At 38.7% G+C, this 18,395-nt stretch overlaps 1 long non-coding RNA gene across 2 annotated transcripts in view; it reads left to right on the forward strand.

The window, feature by feature from the left end:
• The first annotated feature begins 451 nt into the window (after positions 1–451).
• LOC109379842 (uncharacterized) overlaps positions 452–18,395 on the forward strand; it is a 46,922-nt gene continuing 28,978 nt past the window's right edge. The window contains exons 1-3 of one of the 2 annotated variants that reach the window (XR_002123287.1): positions 452–626; positions 14,994–15,099; positions 15,428–15,501. This is a non-coding gene — a long non-coding RNA (uncharacterized LOC109379842). Of the gene's footprint in view, positions 627–14,993; positions 15,100–15,427; positions 15,814–18,395 lie in introns of those variants that run through there. The other variant, XR_002123286.1, reaches the window with a different exon arrangement.

Here is an 18,395-nt window from a genome sequence, read left to right on the forward strand (position 1 = left end):
ACAGCAGGAGGGCAAGAAATAGTACACTTAGAACAATAATCTATCAGGTTGAACTGAAGCCAAGTCTTGGCATCCAATTCCTTGATTTTATTACTTATCACACAGCGTGACCAAAAAATAGAGGCAGGGGAAGAAGGGAATAAAAGGTCCTCCTGAAAGGACAGACAAAACCAGCCATTGATTCAACTTTATCTGATTGTTCACTGCCCAGTGCACCTGTGCTGTTTCCCACTCCTTTCAAAATCCCTGTGGTCCTGGGGGTTGAACAGTGTTCATCTTGCAAACAGAATCCAAACTGAGATCAGACGAAGGACAAAAGCCAAATTTATCCTGGCCCTGTCTTCATTCCAAGCCCCCACTTTCCTGTGACGCACAATTGTCATTTTCAATAAAGAAAAAAAAAGCTATTTTCAATAATGAAACATGGATTCCCCTTCCGACCAATATCAGTACAACTGCATCCCACAGAAGTGTCACTTATGGAACTGTGAGCAGGCAGGCAGATGTCACTGCGTCCTCTCATCTGCGCTTATTTTTCACAGAGCATTAGCAGTCAAGGCAGGAAATAGGAGTGCGGGCAGAAGGCTCCAGCCAGGGTGGGAATGACTGCGTCAAATGTCTCCCAAGTAAGTATTTTATTTTCATTGCAAAAATAAAAATGATTTCCAGTGTATTAGCTCTGAAGAGCCTAATATTAGATCATATTCCTATCAGGCAAGATCCAAAAAATCATTCCGTTTGGCAAAACCTGTCCAAACAGCAACGGCAAATTGTCGCCCTTCCTTTGACTTGAAAAGACGGTTTGGCGACATTTACCGTCATCAAGTTCCAGGCTTGCATTTAACCTAAGCAAGCGAACAAAATCTTCAGTACTCTATAAATGGGTTTCTAAAGTCGTATTTGGAAAATCTTTATATCTGGGCATGAGACTACTTGACCCAAATCTAGAAGCCTCGAGACTGAGTAAGCAAAGAAGCAATAATTTTTCAGAGACATTTGCTAAGATGCCTTCATACCGGCCTCACGCAAAGAACTAAGAAAGTTAAATTTTATAACTAGACTATCATCCAGTGTCGATAATAGGTAGAATCCAAGTTTGGGGTCAAGTGTACTTGGGCATATTGAGAAATGGACGCAATGTTCTGAAACTCAGTTTGTTCACTAAAATATATTATCTATGAAGATGGTTAGAATATCAAAGGAAATAATAAATATGTTAAGTGCTAGGAATACAAATATTAAATTATAGTTTTCATTTCGTTATGATTGCTATTATTATTGTTACTGACATATTAAAATTTTAGTTTAACTTTGGAAAGGTTTCAATACAGACCTCCTGCAACAATAGAACTGATCTTTGAGAAAAATAATTTCAGGGATAAAAAACAAAACTTGATGAATAAAAAGGTGTTTAAATTGCTGTGCATTGGAGACTAGATTATTCTAATAGACATAATAATTAAAACACCAAAGCTTATTATTTATTCTTGAAAAGACAGAGTGGGAAGAGAAGAAATAGTCAATGATGTGTAAAAGGAAAATCTCCATTCTAAGTTACCCCTTGTTCAGGCTATTTCATGCAGCCATGCCTGTGGACACAAAAGTGTACAAATGCCCATATTGTAGCACCTGCTCCAACCCTAAAATCACATAGCTGTACTATAAATCACAAGGTTCAAGTCAAGCCACCAGTCCATAATCTAAAAGAGACAACAAAATCAATTTTAAGGTAAAAATTTCTCCCTTTCAGGGGTAAGAATATGTGGAGCTAAATACACACACACACACACACACACACACACACTTTGATAAAAACAAAACACCAAATTATAAGCTTCTTGAGACCAAAAGTCTTAGTAAAATATGCTTTTGTCTCCATGGCAGAGAGCTAAAAAAAGTATTCTTACATGAATTGAAAAGCTGTAGATGGCTTTGAAGAAGACTGGTTGACAATATGATTTATAATAACTTTTTCTTTTGCATTTGCTATAGACGAGGTTTCCGTCCCAAATGCATATGTTGAAACCTAATGCTCAATGTCCTGGCATGTGGAGGTAGGGCTTTTGGGAGGTGATTAGATCCTGAGGGTGTGACTCTCATGAGTGGTTTTAGTGCCCTTGTAAGGGAGACCCCAGAGAGCTCCTTCACCCCTTCTACCACTGAGGATGCAGGGAGAAGATGGCCATCTGTGAACTAGGAAGTGGGTCCCCGCCAGACAAGTAATCTGCCGGTGCCTTGATATTGCACTTCCCAGTCCCCCAAACTGTGAGAAGTAAATCTGTTGTTTATGTCATCCAGTCAGTCCTATTTTGTTATAGCAGCCCAAACTGACTAAGACAGCACTTGATCATTTATGATTTTGTAGAAATCTTCCTAAAATTTGTCCCAGTTATCTAAAATATTGTTTTGTGCCCTCATTACAATAGAAAGAACGGGCAGGAGTCTCGTGAGGGTAGCTCTTTTGCAATTTAAATGATTCTTATTAGACAAACCTAAGAAAAAAATTCTATTTCATTATTTTTTAGAAATAACTGAATCATAGTATTTAATCAATGACCCATTTTGTCAAACAAATATAAAAAAGGATTAAGTGACTCAATAGAGGACAGTATCAATTCATATGACAACATTATTTAGGATTTTGGAGTGATCCTGTGCCAAATTAAGGAAACATCTCTAAGACCTTTCTTCATCATATAGAGAATGACAATGATGAGCAGAAGGAATTAATAGTGTTTTGGAGTTACAAATAGCTTCCTTTTAAAATGCATTCCTTTCACAAGAACTACAATGCATATGATAAGAGCAAAAGACCCATGTCAGACAACAGACTGTTTGTATCTGGGGAGGGTGTCTACAGAAACAGGTATTTCCCATCACCATATCCAGTGGCCAGTTGAAAACGTTAACATCATTTTAAACAAACCAGTTAATTATCCACTAGAAGAGAAAAAAATAATTTACTGATAAAATCAATCTCAGCTTTAAAAACGATTTGATGCTCTGTATTAAAAGGAAACTGTATTCATGATTTTAAAATATTTAGCTAACAGATTGTTTATCTTCAACCACAGATCTGTATCTGCTGTTTAGCTCATGGAACTAAAAATATTCTCCTGTTTGGCACATTCTTCTGGTGAAATTATTGGCAGAAATTTCAAATTAGGTAGAAATCTTATGTTTCAGAATGCAAAGGTGGTTTGTGGGGGGGGGGATTGGTTTTATGTTTTTTTGTTATTTGTTTCTTTATTATAGCAAGTTTATAAGGACACGGGCAAAAGGTAAAGAATATGTACTGAGAATAGAGGAAGACAAATAATTGTCAGGTAAATGAGTCATTTGATGAACCTGTGTATATTTTTTTCATTTTAAGGAGCAAGTTCAAACCAAGACCTTTGTCACCCTTTACCCTATTTTTTTAATTAACCCTTTATTTGCCAATCATATGAATCAAGAAAACAAAAATTATAAAAAGGCATGATTTTTTTCAGTGGCTTATTTTTCTTTGTAGCCAATGGAAGCCCACATGTAAATGACCAGCAAGCTAGCTTCCAAGCCTACTTTCTTCAGGAAAAAGACAAATTCTAGCCACCACCTAGGCAGCCACAGAGTTCACACCAAAAAGCAACAGATAATTTGCACAGTGATGGTAAGAGATAGAAACAGCACCCTGACATAGGATATCGTCCCTATCAGAATTTTTTCACATCACTGAATTCTAAAATGAGAGCCTCTGAGTGCCTCAGCTGCCTATAGACTATCTGTAGCAAACCTGGAAGATGGATTTGATATTCTGTTGTTACCTAAAATAACCAACTCCTTACACTTCAATTTGCACATCGAGGTGTCCCATCCTTCTCCCTGTATCCTTGTTGGCACTGGCTATCGTAACCCTTATAGGACATAATCCTTAGTCATGTGTTAAGCTTATTGTCCCCACAAATTTGTGGTATTTTATTTACAAAGCACCTACCCATAAAAATAGCATCTATCACCCTTCTCCTTCCCCTCCCAAGAATCTCTTGTCCCTACCATGGGAACTATTGTAAAAAAGCTTGGCTTTCTGAGAAAATGTTTATATTTAGAATTACATTTAAAAAAAAAAAGACATTGTGGAAAATAGCAATAATACTAGCAAGCTCACCTTTATAGTTAAACTGGTTTCTTTATCACAGAACATCTCAGAGCCTTTTAACAATTAATGTGCAAAGTAATTGTAAAAGTGGGTCTCCAGGGAGGATCCTTTCATAGTGAGTTGATATGCACACCTGAGAGTTCTCTGTTAAAAGTTATATTACCTAATATATAGTTTATATTGTCACATTGCTGAAGATATACACCTCACCCCTGCTCTCCATTATAATTTCATTTAGGTCACCTGTATCTTTTTTTTTTTTTAACTCAACTGCTTTGGGAAGGTAAGGAGATTGACTAGTAATATTTTATATCTTAATATGATTTAGTTTGAGAATGTTACTTTCCCCCTAGCATCTAGTTATGCTAAATTACACTGGTATTGATTAGAAGCAAAGGAGGAATATGTTTTTCGAGCATTGTGCAATTGGATGGGTACATTTCTGAGCGTGAGGAGTAGCGGGAGGGACAGATAACTGGGAATGTGAGGAGAACTATGTGTGTGGTTTTGTTTGGGTAGGATTGGGTTAGATTGGGTTGGAGTTTATGAGAGAAGTGATAATAAAGTCAGTGTAAAACCTAATGAAGCCAATTTCACAAATAGGTATATTTTCCACAAATACGTCCATCTTCTCCCATGCAACAAACATTTCTACTCTCAAAATTTTACCTAATTAGACCTTGGGACCCCTGAATTCAAAGTTTAGCTATGCTTGGGTTAATACAGTAAAGAAGATGTGAACCCATCTTCTACTTGTAGAAACTGTTTCTGTACAAAGATTTTTCCAAGTTTCAAAACATGAACTTGTAAGTGTACTTTTAAAATACTAACCTGTTGTAATATGCTATCTAGCGAGTATTTTTTCCACTCAAAGAGTTGTTTTGCCTAAACTAACAAATCCATTCTTCTAAGTGTGGAAATGTAATTACTAGTCATAGAAATATGTGTATTTTGGAAGTTTATATTATCACTTGTCATTTGGAGAGCTCAAGTTTTTACCAAAGTTCAAATGACATGCAGCTCCAGAAATATTGAGTATCATGTCTAAAGAAAGACAATATTTTATAATGATATTCTGGCTTAAGTAAAAATAAACTAAACTAAAAACACCATCATAGGCAGTTATAATGTTGATAATCAGAACTGCTTCTCTTAAAGGGCAGCCCTATCCCCAAAAAGAATAAAATGCATGTTCCTTGGTAGAAAGACTATATTAACTATATTTTCTTATTTTCTATATTCTTTATGCTCTAGCATCTGGGACCTTGCTGAGTAGGGGAAGACTGTCCTTCCCATGGCTCGTTAATTACTAGAGATAGCTAATGAAACCCCAACAAGCACAACTTTTATATGCAAACCAGCTAACCCAGAACTCATATCCCCCATACCGCCTCTATCAAGCGCTTACATTCCAGATCAATATTCCTCTGTCCCAGTCGTCTCAGAACCAGGCACCAAACAACTCTAGAAAGCCTCTCTGTCACAAAGCCTGCTGCAATTATTCCAACGAGCCAGTCCTAACCCCGTTTTCTTCCCATGGAAACGACAATAAAGGCTCTTGCCTGTGCGTTCCTCCCGCTCCTTCTGCCTTCTGACCCACCCTGGTGCTTCTGCATGGGGCCCCGCAGGGTGTGGTGTACCCTGTCTTCTTGGGAACTGTAACAAACTATCTTTTCAATGGCAATTATCATCTTCTGAACTGTTAGTCTCACCACACCTGAATAATAATAAATCCTAAATTTTAAAACAGAGGCTTTAAATTCATGCCAGCGGGTGAACACCTGAGGTTGTTTAATTTCCAATTCAGAAATAGTAGAGGGCGAGGTCCATATCTATAGATGGTGGTCAAATTAACCCCTTTGTACGAGTAACTCTTGTTGCAGTGAAAGATTAGAAGGTAAGGAAGTTTGGATCCTCTACCAGTTTATCTCTCACTGTCAGGTCTGAGCATCAGTGTCCTTATTTGTAAACTGAGAAATCTGAACTATTGTGTTGTCGGAAAAGTCATGATGCATTTTTGCAACAGAAAACATAGAAAAAATACATCATTACTTTTCCAACAACCCAATAGATAATATATATAAATCCTTCTAGAATTTGATATAATCTCTAAGTGTTTCTGCTAATATGTTTTTATTAATAGAATCCACTTTGTATAACTTCACGTATCTAAACATCATGATAATATTATTTTGTCTATTGCCAATTTTGCCACTAGATATGAATTCCCTTATGGTAAGTACTTGTTTTATTATTTTTTCTGTTCCTGGTGCCTATCATGGTGTGTATGCAACAGCAGAAGCTTAACAACCACCACAACAAACACAGTAATTGAAATGAAGGACAGTGAGCTTTATACTGGGTGGAAATAGATGGATATGAAAATGGGATAAAGAAAACCAGAATTTTAACTCTAGGCTTAATTGAGACACTTAGTTCAAAGCTTTCCTGCTAATACATAAATGGGGTGCTTGTAAAATGAAACAATCAGTCACTAGAAATATATTCTCAATAACTAGGAGAAATCAAATGAAAGCTTTTTAGGAAATTTTATTTCAAATTTCTTCAGGTTGTTTTTTTTTTTTTTTTCAAAATGACTGGTTATTGGTTTGAAGTATTATTTCAGAGACTGATTTAAATTTTTTCTATCCACTAAAAAGCAACAATGGACATTTTTAATTTTATGGAAAAATGAAAAAATATATTAATCTTCAGCCATGCCAAAAAGGCAAACAAAAAGAGCAGCTTTTAATTAAATCTAAGGGCTAGAAGTCTTGGTACATTTTTTTTTCATTTCCCCCTTCATTCCTCTCCTAGCCAGTAACTGAATGTTGCATTGTAACTGCTTCTCATCTGATTTACATTTTTCTCTCTTCAGAAAGAAGAATATTAAAAGTCACAATAGTATACATTTTAGAAGAAAATTTTAATTACTAATTCATAAGAAGTAATATTCATGTGCCAAGAATGTTACATGATCTAAATTAAAACACTAAGTTCAATTTGTTCTGAAGGTTGTTAATATCAGGTAATATAAGTAAAGAGATATGTGGGTGTTTTCCATGTCCTGCGAGAAAAAATTCTGAGTTTCAACAGGTGAATACATTTCAGCACCTGAGTTAAGGGGCCCTCTGTGATCCATATTTTGGGGAGGCCTGCATTCTAGAAATGCGATCTAAGTAATTGAATTAGTTCTCAGGTTGTTTCTGATCCTTGACACCAAAAAAAATCTGGAGGGTACTGCAAACTTCTCTTTCTTGGAGAGATTCTGACACTGGTTTTTCATCAGGAATTTAGGCACATGGGTTAAAGAGATACTAGAAAAGTAAATTGTTTAAAGCCGAGTCCAGTTTATGCTGAGATGACCCCTTTGTATAATTGTTTTGATATCTGAGTCTTCTAGTCACTAGGCTCCAGTTAGCATTTTTAATAAGGACAGCAATTATTGAAACAAGAGATTGATGGCCAGCCCAGCTTTATTAGCACACCATGAAAATTAGAAATTCTCCGATGTGTACCCCTAAGAAGTACGATTTTAGCAACTTGAGCACAGTCAAAACCCACAAAATATCTGAGTACCATAACTGTTTCTATATAAGCAAAGTTAAGAATTAAGAATTTTATTCAAGTAAGTTATATTATATACGGCCAAGACAAATAAGAGATCGGTGGCAAGGGTATTTTTATGAAATGAAAGAAACAATCTCCCTAATTACAATCATGTCATCATCTTGATCATTTTTGATAATCAGATAGTAGAAATGCATTATCCCTTATACTGCTTAACTCACCTAATGTCTTATACAGAATGAATTTTCAGTACATATTTTTAAATGTATGTGTTTATTATCCTAATTCAAGATAGGACAATCCATGTTTATATGCCAATAGGCTAAATAACCCCCAAAAAAAATTATATGATCCATTCAATACATGTCAAAAATTCATGAAAAATATAATTCTTTATTTTGTTTAAATGTAAAATTGCAAATGGAATGATTTTCCTTATAATTTAAAATATATTTTGAAGCAAAAATTGTCATGCTGTTCAATGGAAAATTTCTGGAAGTATTTCTTCTTTAAACTACATTTCCTTAAACTGAACTGGCTTGGTATGGTAAAACAAAAACAGGCCATATTTATACTAATAAATCCATTTTCTTCTTCATCCCATGCTGTATGCCTTACTTCATCCCCATCAAAAGATCTCATGTTCCTCCCATCTGTGCTTATGGTATGTGCACTTTTGACTTTCATGACTGTTAAGGTCTCCCTGCCTGTTGGATGCATCCACTGGGGACCAATCAGCCAGGTATGAACCAGCCTCATCCTACTGCTGGGTCTCCTGGAATCCTCCTCTTCATAAGCATGGGCATTGCTTCAGTGTCCCTGTGCTTGATGCTAGGGGCACTGTTGTCCATGGCAGCTTGTGACCATGCCAGATTCACTGACCAGTGCTGGTATCACCGCTTCCAAAGTTGGCACTGCTGATGCCTCAAGTTACAGGGCACCAGCACTACGCTGGCAGAGGTTGCAAGAAACCCTCCCTAAAACCTTTTTATCATACCATTAAATTCATACTACCTGACTTGTACATTCAACAGATCATAGAGTTTTCTGTGAGCAAACAATTTTACTAGTGATCAGTTCCCTACAGGATTAATGGGGAATACAAATTAAAAAATGGGAAGGGTTTATTTGTTTGTTTGTTTGTTTGTTTGTTTGTTTGTTTGTTTACCTAATAAAGTAATACTGAATGGAACTATAAACTGGTGCATCTCTTTTGGTGCCCAAATATGTTTGAGAAATCATTACATATGTACTTCTTAAACCAGTAATTCCACTTTAGGGAATTATTTCTGAAGAAATAATGTAATATGTGGAAAAGGTTGTATAATGAGAATGTTCATTAAAGTATTATTTATATTGGAAAAGTAAAAACAAAAAAATGCTCAAAAACAGGAGAATGATTGTTAACTTTAAGTGCATGATTAAGCTAATTATGGCATGACCACTCAATAGAAAGATAAAGAAAATGCACATAAGTGACTGAAGAAAATTAATAAGCTGTCTCTATTGTTGTCCACAAGAATTTGTAAACAGCTTAGAAGGGAATACGTAAAAATTATATTCGTTACAATGATAGAGCTGTAGGATAATTTTTTACACTAGTCTCAGCTTTGTGAAAATTGTTTCACTTTGTATATTATGACTTCAAAATAAGGTGAAAGATAAATTAATAAATGACTATTTATGATTTTATTAAGTAAAGAAATTGCATACATTCCCACTAAGGTTAGCCTTGGTAGCCTGAAGCTAGTACATTACCAACAACTGGCAAATCACCAACTGTAATAAAAAGTTCTAATTGCTCCTAAGGTAGCTTCACAGAAGTCTGGATGAGTGTCATTTAACTGTGCTGTTGAGTTTCTTGCCTTTTCCAATTGTACTTCTTTTCACAAGATTGGCCAGGCCTCTTGTTCGATAAGGAGACACACAGATCTTCCTCCACGGCCTTTGTCTGGTATCTCAGCTAGAAGAGAACGGTCACTGCAACTTTGAATCACCTTCTAAGCTTCTGATGAAAAGTCAGTCTGAAATACTACTGTTGTAAACCATATCATGGAGTTGCTGGAGATATTTAAATTACACTACACCAAAGGAAGGAAAGAGTGCAGAACAGGGGTACTACAATGTAATGTTCCAAATGACATCCAGATCATGTGATTCGTGGCTTGTACTTCAGAGCAGCTTTAGCTGAGCCCCAGGAACTAGAAGCTAGGAGACAGGTGGCAAGTTCATGAGCAGGAAGTACCAGCCATGGCTGTCATGGGAAGTAAATAGGAAAAGAAGTGCCAGGGCCCACAGGCCACTTTCCTGGGGTACTGTGCTTTGTTCAGACATGCACAGATCCCAGAGTGCCTACATAGAAAGTGCTGAGCATACACCAATAACTGTCCCCAAGAGCTCACACCTTGTGACAAGATCAGAGCTTTGCAGAGTGTGGACAGCCCCAAGGTTAACACTTATTCTGAAGACTAAGAAGACCACCAAAACTTGGGGTGACATCTCTGTTATCAAAATTTTACCCCCTCCTTCAAGGTTCAGCTATTACTTTAGCTTTGTGATTTGGGGAAAAGTCACTTGATCTTCCTGGGACTCAATTTCCTCACCTTTTAAAGGAGGTCTAAGATTTGAATATTTCTAAGACCATGCCAAATTCCAAAATTCTCTGATCTCTGACTCCAAAACTTGACAAAACATTTCAGGTCACACTATCGCTGACTCCTCTTGAGCTGTCAAAGCACTTTCCTCCAGCAACTTGCAACTTACTATGAAGCTGGTTTTTACAACATTTGCGTTTCACTAGGTCCTTTTTTCACAAATTGATCAGAAACGTGTCCTAAGGGTCAAATGTTCTATTTGCCCAGAGGATGTAATAGTACATGTGAAGTGGACACTCATTGGAGAAATGAATAAAGGAAGCATTGCATTTTTTTTTTTGCATTTATGAGCCCTAATTACTTAACAATCAAGAAAGGGGGAAATTATATCTGCAAAGCTCCATCCTCCTTTGTCTGATTGGCAAATGTTACTGGGTTCCCCGGAAAGCAGATTCTGAGACAAAGGTTAGTATGACGAAAGCATATTAGGGTATGTTTGTGGGATTAATACCCTTCAGTGAAAGGCAGGAAGTAGGATGGGACAGAGGGAGAAAGAAGGTGGGCTAAAGCACAGTCACAACAGAGGACTCAGCCAGTCCCAGGAGGGCCACCTAGACCTAGGATGAGCCCTTAGAATAGTCCTAAGTGTGGGCAAGGAATTCAAATGTTTGTACCCGCCTCCCCACCTTCCCACAAAGACCTGACACTGTGTTCTGGCAGAACACATGAAGGGGGTGTGACCTTGGGGGAAGTTCTCCAAGGGCAATTCCCAGAGAGGGATGAGAGCTCAGGGCCAGGAGCTGGGGGAAGGAGGGGTTTAGTGCTGCGGGGTGGTGTGGATATGGGCAGGGCAGTCCAACATCTGCACAAAGAAATGCTCGTTCTATACCACACTTAATTCTTTTTTTGTACGGAACCCTATAGTTTACTAAACGCCCTCCCACACCTAATCCCCTTAATCAGACAACAACCTTGTTAAATATGAATTATTGTCACCTCTAAATAGTAACTGTCAGATGAGTTTTATAAGTTCATGTAAGGGGTCCCCTGGGGGCTCTCTGAACTAAAAAGGAATTTGAAAGTCCGGGAGTGTGGAGGAATATCTAGATTCTCACAGTTACATGCTGGGTGAGCCAAAGATAAACTGCCAGCGATTACTGCTATTGTGACCATTATCATCCTCTGCACGTTGTGACCTGGAAAACTGGATTACAATAGTATTGTGCTCACTTTTTTTAATAATCACCTTGCTCTTCTTATCACTTTAGGCTCTGATCATATAAAGCCTCAAAACTTTTACAGATGAATAGCTATGAAGTCCTGCCTTAATACAAATCATAGTTTTTCTATAATCTACCAGCAGAAAGTTTATCTTTGTTCCTTGCGATGGACTGAATGTTTGTATCCTCCCCACCAATTCATATGTGGAAACCCTAACAACACCCAATGTGATGATATTTTGAGGTGGAGGCCTTTGGGAGGTGATGAGGCTTAGATGACGTCATGAGGGTGAGGCTCTCATGATGGGATAGGTGCCCTTATAGGAAGATGATGAGACAGCAGAGCTCTCCCTCCACCATGTGAGAATGCAGCAGGGAGGCAGCTGGTGGCAAGCTGGGAAGGTAGCCCACACCAGGAACTGCATCTGTCAGCACTTTTCTCTTGGCATACCCAACCTGCAGAACTGTACAAAGTAAATGTCTGTCATTAGAGCCACCCAGCTTATGGTATCTTGTTATAGCAGCCTGAGCTGACTAATGCAAAATTATAATCTCATGGCTTGGATCTATCATTTTCATCTGACAAGGTTATTTTCTTCTTGATTCTGATAGCTAGATTACCTGCTGTCCTTAGCCACATTTACAAGCATAACTTCGTAAGCTCATTTTCATCCAAGTTTTTTTGGTTTTTTTTAAGATTTTATTGGGGAATTGGGGGAGGGAATATAGCTGGGGAATCGGGAAAGGGGAACAGACAAGTTGTTGTCCTTTGGTTCTTCAGTCTAGTTGTGGAGGACATGGCTTCACTGGCCCATGTTGGTATTGTGATCATTGCGCTCTTCCCGGCTGAGGCAGATCGGTTGCCAGCCATTGGACGGCCGCTCACAGCGGCTCACAGCAGCTCATGCTGGCTGCCAGCCACTCACAGTAGCTTATGGCAGCCCACCACAGCCCCACTTCAGCCTACACTGTCACAGGAGACTCATGGCAGTCCAGCTCCAGGTCGAGCTGTTGTTCACTATCTTAGCTGTAGAGGGCACAGCATCACTGGCCCATGTGGGATCCAAACCAGCAGTCCTGCTAGTCAGAGCTGGAATTTCCAAGTCAACTCTTAACCAACAAGCAACTCGGCTGGCCCTTCATCCAAGTTTTCATGAAAGGACAGCAAACTATGAAGATTCCTCTTTAGTTTGTGAATAACAGAGGGTCCTATTTGTTTAATAAACGTTACCTTATTACACATCACTTTGATGTTTGCATCTTGGCATCTAAAATAGTAGTTTCCAAATTGTTTTTAGCAATAAAACTTTATTCAAGTAAAATCCACTTCAAAAGAGTGATATAAAATTAGAAGCAGAGTCACTCAGGTTCAAGTCGGTCGTGGGATGAATTGCCCAGGGCCTGCCCACTTTGCTGTTTTTCAGAGACTTCTGAGGTGTCTCTCCATAGGCACCCATGACTTTGTAGGTTGCACCAAGAAAAACACTGCCCCAAAATATTAATATTGTAAGGTGCTTTGTCAAATGACTTGCTAAAATCAAGGCATTGACTTCCCACTGATTTACCCATATAAAATCTCTCTCTCTCTCTCTCTCTCTCTCTCTCTCTCTCTCTCTCTCTCTCTCTGAGTTTCTTATGGCTTTCCTCAGTAAGTCCATGCTGATTCCAAATAATCATCACTTTCTTTTATAAGAGCTCAGAAAACATTTTCTTTCAGAGTATATTAAGCAAGATTGTCAGACTTGTTTTATAGCTTCCAGAGTCCACATTTTCTGCATTTTTAAAAATAATATCTTCAGTCTCTGACACCTCGTCTGTTCTCCACCTGTAACACCTGTTAAGTTCTTTGTGAATTCTGGTGTATAATTAATTTATCCAGGGCAATGGTTCTCAAAGATGACTGTATATTAGAATCCCCTGGAGAGGTTTTTAAAAAATGTCTGTACCTGGGTCCTCACCTCATCCCAATTAAATCAGAATCTCTGCAAGTATTTTTAAAAGCTTCTCTAGTGGTTTTAATATGCAGCCAGAGTTGAGAACCAGTGATCTAGACCTGGCTTAAATTCATTTTAAACAATTCCACATTCCTTTACCATTCATTCCCTTTCCATGAGCTTCAATCCCTCTGTTCTTCTTTTTCTCATTGAAGACCCTTCTCCATAATTCAGAAGATAAAAGTAAAATCCGACTTAAGAAGTTTTACTTTCTTTTCACCATGTGTTAACTTAAGCCTAAGTGATGGCCTATGCTTTCCAGGTCCTTTGGTTTCAAACATAATTTAAAACTCTCTTAGTTAGTAGCACCTTTCTCAAATCGGCTAAATCAAACAATTTCGATAGACTTAAAAATCACATGACTTCTTTTATCATTCCTTTTAACCTTACCCAGTTCCTTTCTGTCATGATTCCACCTCTGACTTTATAGAATCTATATGTCGCAAGAAAATTCCTTTGCTACATTCCAGTCACTGTTCAAGCAAGTTTCAGTAACACTCTGGCCTTGTCTTTTCCTCTCTGTGTTACAAATCTAAGCTCACTGTGTGTCTGCTCTCTAGCACCACCCCATCAATTTCCTACTCCAAAAGTATGATTTCTAATTATATCACTGTATTTCCTCTTTAAGAATTGCTGGGTATCCCTTGCACTGTTGGAAGACTCTATATGACAATTTGAAACTTATGAAGTCCATTCATTCATTCGATTCCCTCTGTATTATGCTCTGCAGTTCCATCTGGGCAACATTCTACTTGCCTTAGAATTTCACATTAAATCCTTTTCATTCAATTATGCACATCAGTCTGAGAAATATTTCACACTTTCTCAGGAGCCTGTGAGTTTGGAAATTTAAGCTATAATCCAGAAAACCCTATCCACTTCTTGACATCTAGATAGCCAGCTATGCACATAACATGTCTGCTTTCCTCTTTAAATCCATGACCTCCAGTTGAAAGAACAAGTGACCCACAATCCTTCCATGTGCAGCAATGTAAAAGACTGTGAAATCCTTAGAAATCCACGCTCAATACTCTCTTATTGATTTCCCTGTGAAGGAGAAGAAACAAGGCACAGTGGATTGATTGGATGAGTCTGAACAGGTTTTCTTCCGGGGAGGAAAGGAATGCACTTCCTGATGCGTCCTGGCTAAGGCACTGACTCTGCTCTGTGCAGTTAGAGCTACCACCAAAGAGATGCTCACACTAGTGAGGAGATTTCTTCCCACGGGGTGACTGTCCATCACCCTGACTATTCAGTTAGATTCTTCTTTCTCCGGATGGTCTGACTTTCCTCTGGGGAAGATCCCCTGACTCATGTTTAAAATGGTTCCCACATTTTCTATTTCATTCTCACACTTCCATTTGTAAACGTGGAGACTCCGGGTTTGATCCAGGTTTACATCCTCAAAATTCTTTTCATACTGATTTGGTTTTTTTTTTTCCTTTTTGTCCCCAAATCCTGCTTTTTCTGTAAAATCCAGAGAGCACAAGACAATTCCCTTAGTGTACAAATCCCTTGAGGCTCCAGAAGAACATATGTGGTTTCTCTAACAAACGGCTCCTGCTCCCTCGCTTGCCGTGTTCACAGTGAGTACCTGCGACCTTTTATCTTCTGGCTGCATTGAGCTTTTCTGGGGTATTTAGTCAATATGCATGGTGCACATTCTTATCTTGATTTTTCAGAGCTGCTATTCTGAGAGTTAGCAATTATCACTAATTAGTGCCTGTAGTATGGTGTCAGGGCAATAGCCCAAAGTTCAGGAAGCTGAGGGTTCTCTCCCACCACTCCCATTAAACTGGATTACCTTGAGAAAACCATTCTAGTGTCTCTGAACCTTAGCCTATGCATCTGAAATGGGGGGAGGGGAGGTTGGATTAGGCTGGGTTTTCAAGTCATTTTTTTTTTAATCTGCAGGACCCTTTGCATGAAATCCTATTGAAAATCTTGAAGTATAGAAGAGAACGTCAGAGGAACTGAGGCTGCAGCAGGTGAGCCTCATCTGCCAGGTGCTGGCCTCCCCACTCCACGCCATCCCGCTCCACTCATCTCTCCGACTGCGCACAGCGCGAGTTTGAAAAGAAATAATAGGTTCTCAACATAGTGTGTGCAGGAATCACCTGGAAACTTACTAATTATGGAACAGTCCCCCTCAAAAAATAGCAAGCCGAGCAATTTGCCATTTACCATATTTATTGAGAATTTAGAAATACAGAATGGTACAACAATGATATCCTGAGAAATACTAATACTAAAGTAATTATTAATTAATATTAATACTAAACTGAGTGCATCATTCTGAAGTCTCTTCGGCTCCCTTCCATGAGAAGTCGAGAAAATGCAGTGCACACCCTGATTCTCCACTTAGTGCCTGTTCTGTGTGACCCTGGGCCCATTATTTAACTTTTCCTGTTCTGTGTAAAATGAGAATCTTCATAGTAATGCTCACCTCAAAGAACTGTCACCAGGACTAAGCGATCTAATCTATGTCCATACTTAGAACAAGGCCTGAAATAAGTTTGGGACTCCATAAATATCAGTGCTTATAAGTTCATTAAGCAATGCATGACACAAACTGCCTACACACACTTCAATCCAGTATGACAAATATTACACACATCTCTCTAGGTGCTTCCTTTCCTGGTACATGTTCTCTGACCTGCCTCTGCACCACTGGTCACTGCTTGCCTTTTTTACTTGTGAGCCTTAGTTTTCCCATCTGTAAGATAGGACAAGCACTCTTTGATTCAATATCGAGTAGGACTGTCAATACAGGAAAAAATAGTTTGAATGTTGCTTGCAGACCTTTAGAAGAAAGATGCCTTGTTACACACCCGGCAGCATTATTTCGATATTTAGTATGTTAATATAATTTTCATCAGCATCTTGGAAGGCAGGCTTATTTATGTACACAATTAGTGGAACAGAATGTGGAATATGGTGGGCAGTGGTAAAAATGGTGGGCCATTTCCCTGAGGGAGAGAAGTCCCATCAGTCACAGGAGACAGACAGAGATGTGAAGGTCACTCACTTATTCACAAGAATAAATTATATTATACCATCAAGTAAGTTTCTTCAGCCCGTCATAAAGAAGAATACGGCTAAGTAATTTACTCCCAAATGATGGTTATAAACTACTCACACTCTAACAAATCAAATTACATCATGTACCCCACCTAGTTATGCTCACAGGGCTACTGAAGGGGGTGGAGAGAGCAGAGAAACAGCCATTTTATCGACCTCTCAATTCAGGCAAAAGACCACACCCGTCATGGCTGAAGATCAAAGCAGAGCAGTTAAACTGCTCTTCAGGCTGAACCCGCTCTTCTTTGATTCCTCCTTGAATATCAACAATCATACCTCTGATGCTGAGCTCACAGAGGAGGTACCTATCTGTAAGGCCCGTGCACAAGCTTTGTGTATTGCCCAGAGATTCTGATGCCCTGCTCAACAGTCCATCTTTGCTGGACTAATCAGCATGGAGAAGCAAATTTGGGCGTATGTAAGCATGCTGGGTTGCTGAGGGGAGGCAGCTCCTAGCAAGCAAACAACACCAAGAATCATAGGCAAGTTAGGGTAAAGTTTCTCAACATTTCTTCTCAGATTAAAGTCATAGCCTTAGAGAAAATATTAGCTAAGATAGACTTCATGCTGATGACAGGATGGCTCAGGAGTAGTAATTATTGCCCCCATTTTTCATTCATTTGCCTAAGATTACATTGTGCAGTTTGTGGCAGTGCAGGGGTTCAACCCAAGTTCGTCTGTCCCCAAGGCCTGTGGCTCCAAGGAAGCTCAGAGACTCTTTCTAATCATCTATGGTGCCTCTCTGGGTAATCCATGATGACAAATACCTTTCTTCTTGGATGCCAGCTCTTGACTCAGCAGAAACAGAGCCATAATGGGTTAAAAATGCCTACCAAGAATGAGGGTTTGGAGAATAGAGGCCACATGCTCATTGCTTGCCACCTGATTTAGCCTGCCATCCTAATGTTACAGATAAGGAACTAAGGACCTGAGCGATAAATCCACCGGCCCAAATCCTGTGATATCAAGCAATAGATATGGAGTTAGAATCCATATCGGCTGCCTGAGCACAGACCTTTTTCAACTATCTCAGGTTGCCGGTAATAAGGAATGATATTGGGTTGTCAGAAAAGTCACAACACATTTTTGCAATGAAAAACAGAAAAAATACGTCACGACTTTTCCGACAACCCAATATAATCAGTTGCTTACCTCCTCTGACCTTACGAATGTCCACGGGTCAGTTATCCAAGACATTTCACATACCATTCAACAAAAATAATAAGGCAACTTTACATCACTATTTTAGTTCTGATATATTTTTTCTTAACTACAGATACACATGTTTTCATTACTAAAAAATGCAAGCAATACAGAGGAATAAAGGATAAAAAGTAAGCCCTCTTCACTAAATCCCACTCCTCTCTCCTCCCCAGTATGATCCCTCTTAACCATTTGGAGTCTCCTTTAAGAATTTTTCTGTGCATTTATAGACATTACAGATGTTCAAATACAAATATAGAGCTTTAGGGTTTAATTTAAATGTGATCATATTACAGAAACGTCAGGGCAACTTGCACTTTTTTAACTTCACAATTTCATCACCTTTCTACTTCATTAGGTAGTGCCTAATGGGAATGTGACATAATTTGCAAAAATTTAGATACATGTCCCCTGAAATTGTGTTTACCCGGAAAGAATATACCTAATAATCTAACCATTCTCTGGTTTGGCTACCTATAAGAAAAAACAATTTTTTTGGCCTGGCCGAGTGGCGCGTTGGTTAAGAACTGGCTTGGGATGCCAGAGGGCCCCGGTTCGGATCCCACATATGAGGGCCAGTGACACTGCCCTCTACAGC

Source organism: Hipposideros armiger, unplaced genomic scaffold (assembly GCF_001890085.2).
Source record: "Hipposideros armiger isolate ML-2016 unplaced genomic scaffold, ASM189008v1 scaffold_30, whole genome shotgun sequence".
NCBI classification, from domain to species: Eukaryota; Metazoa; Chordata; class Mammalia; order Chiroptera; family Hipposideridae; genus Hipposideros; species Hipposideros armiger.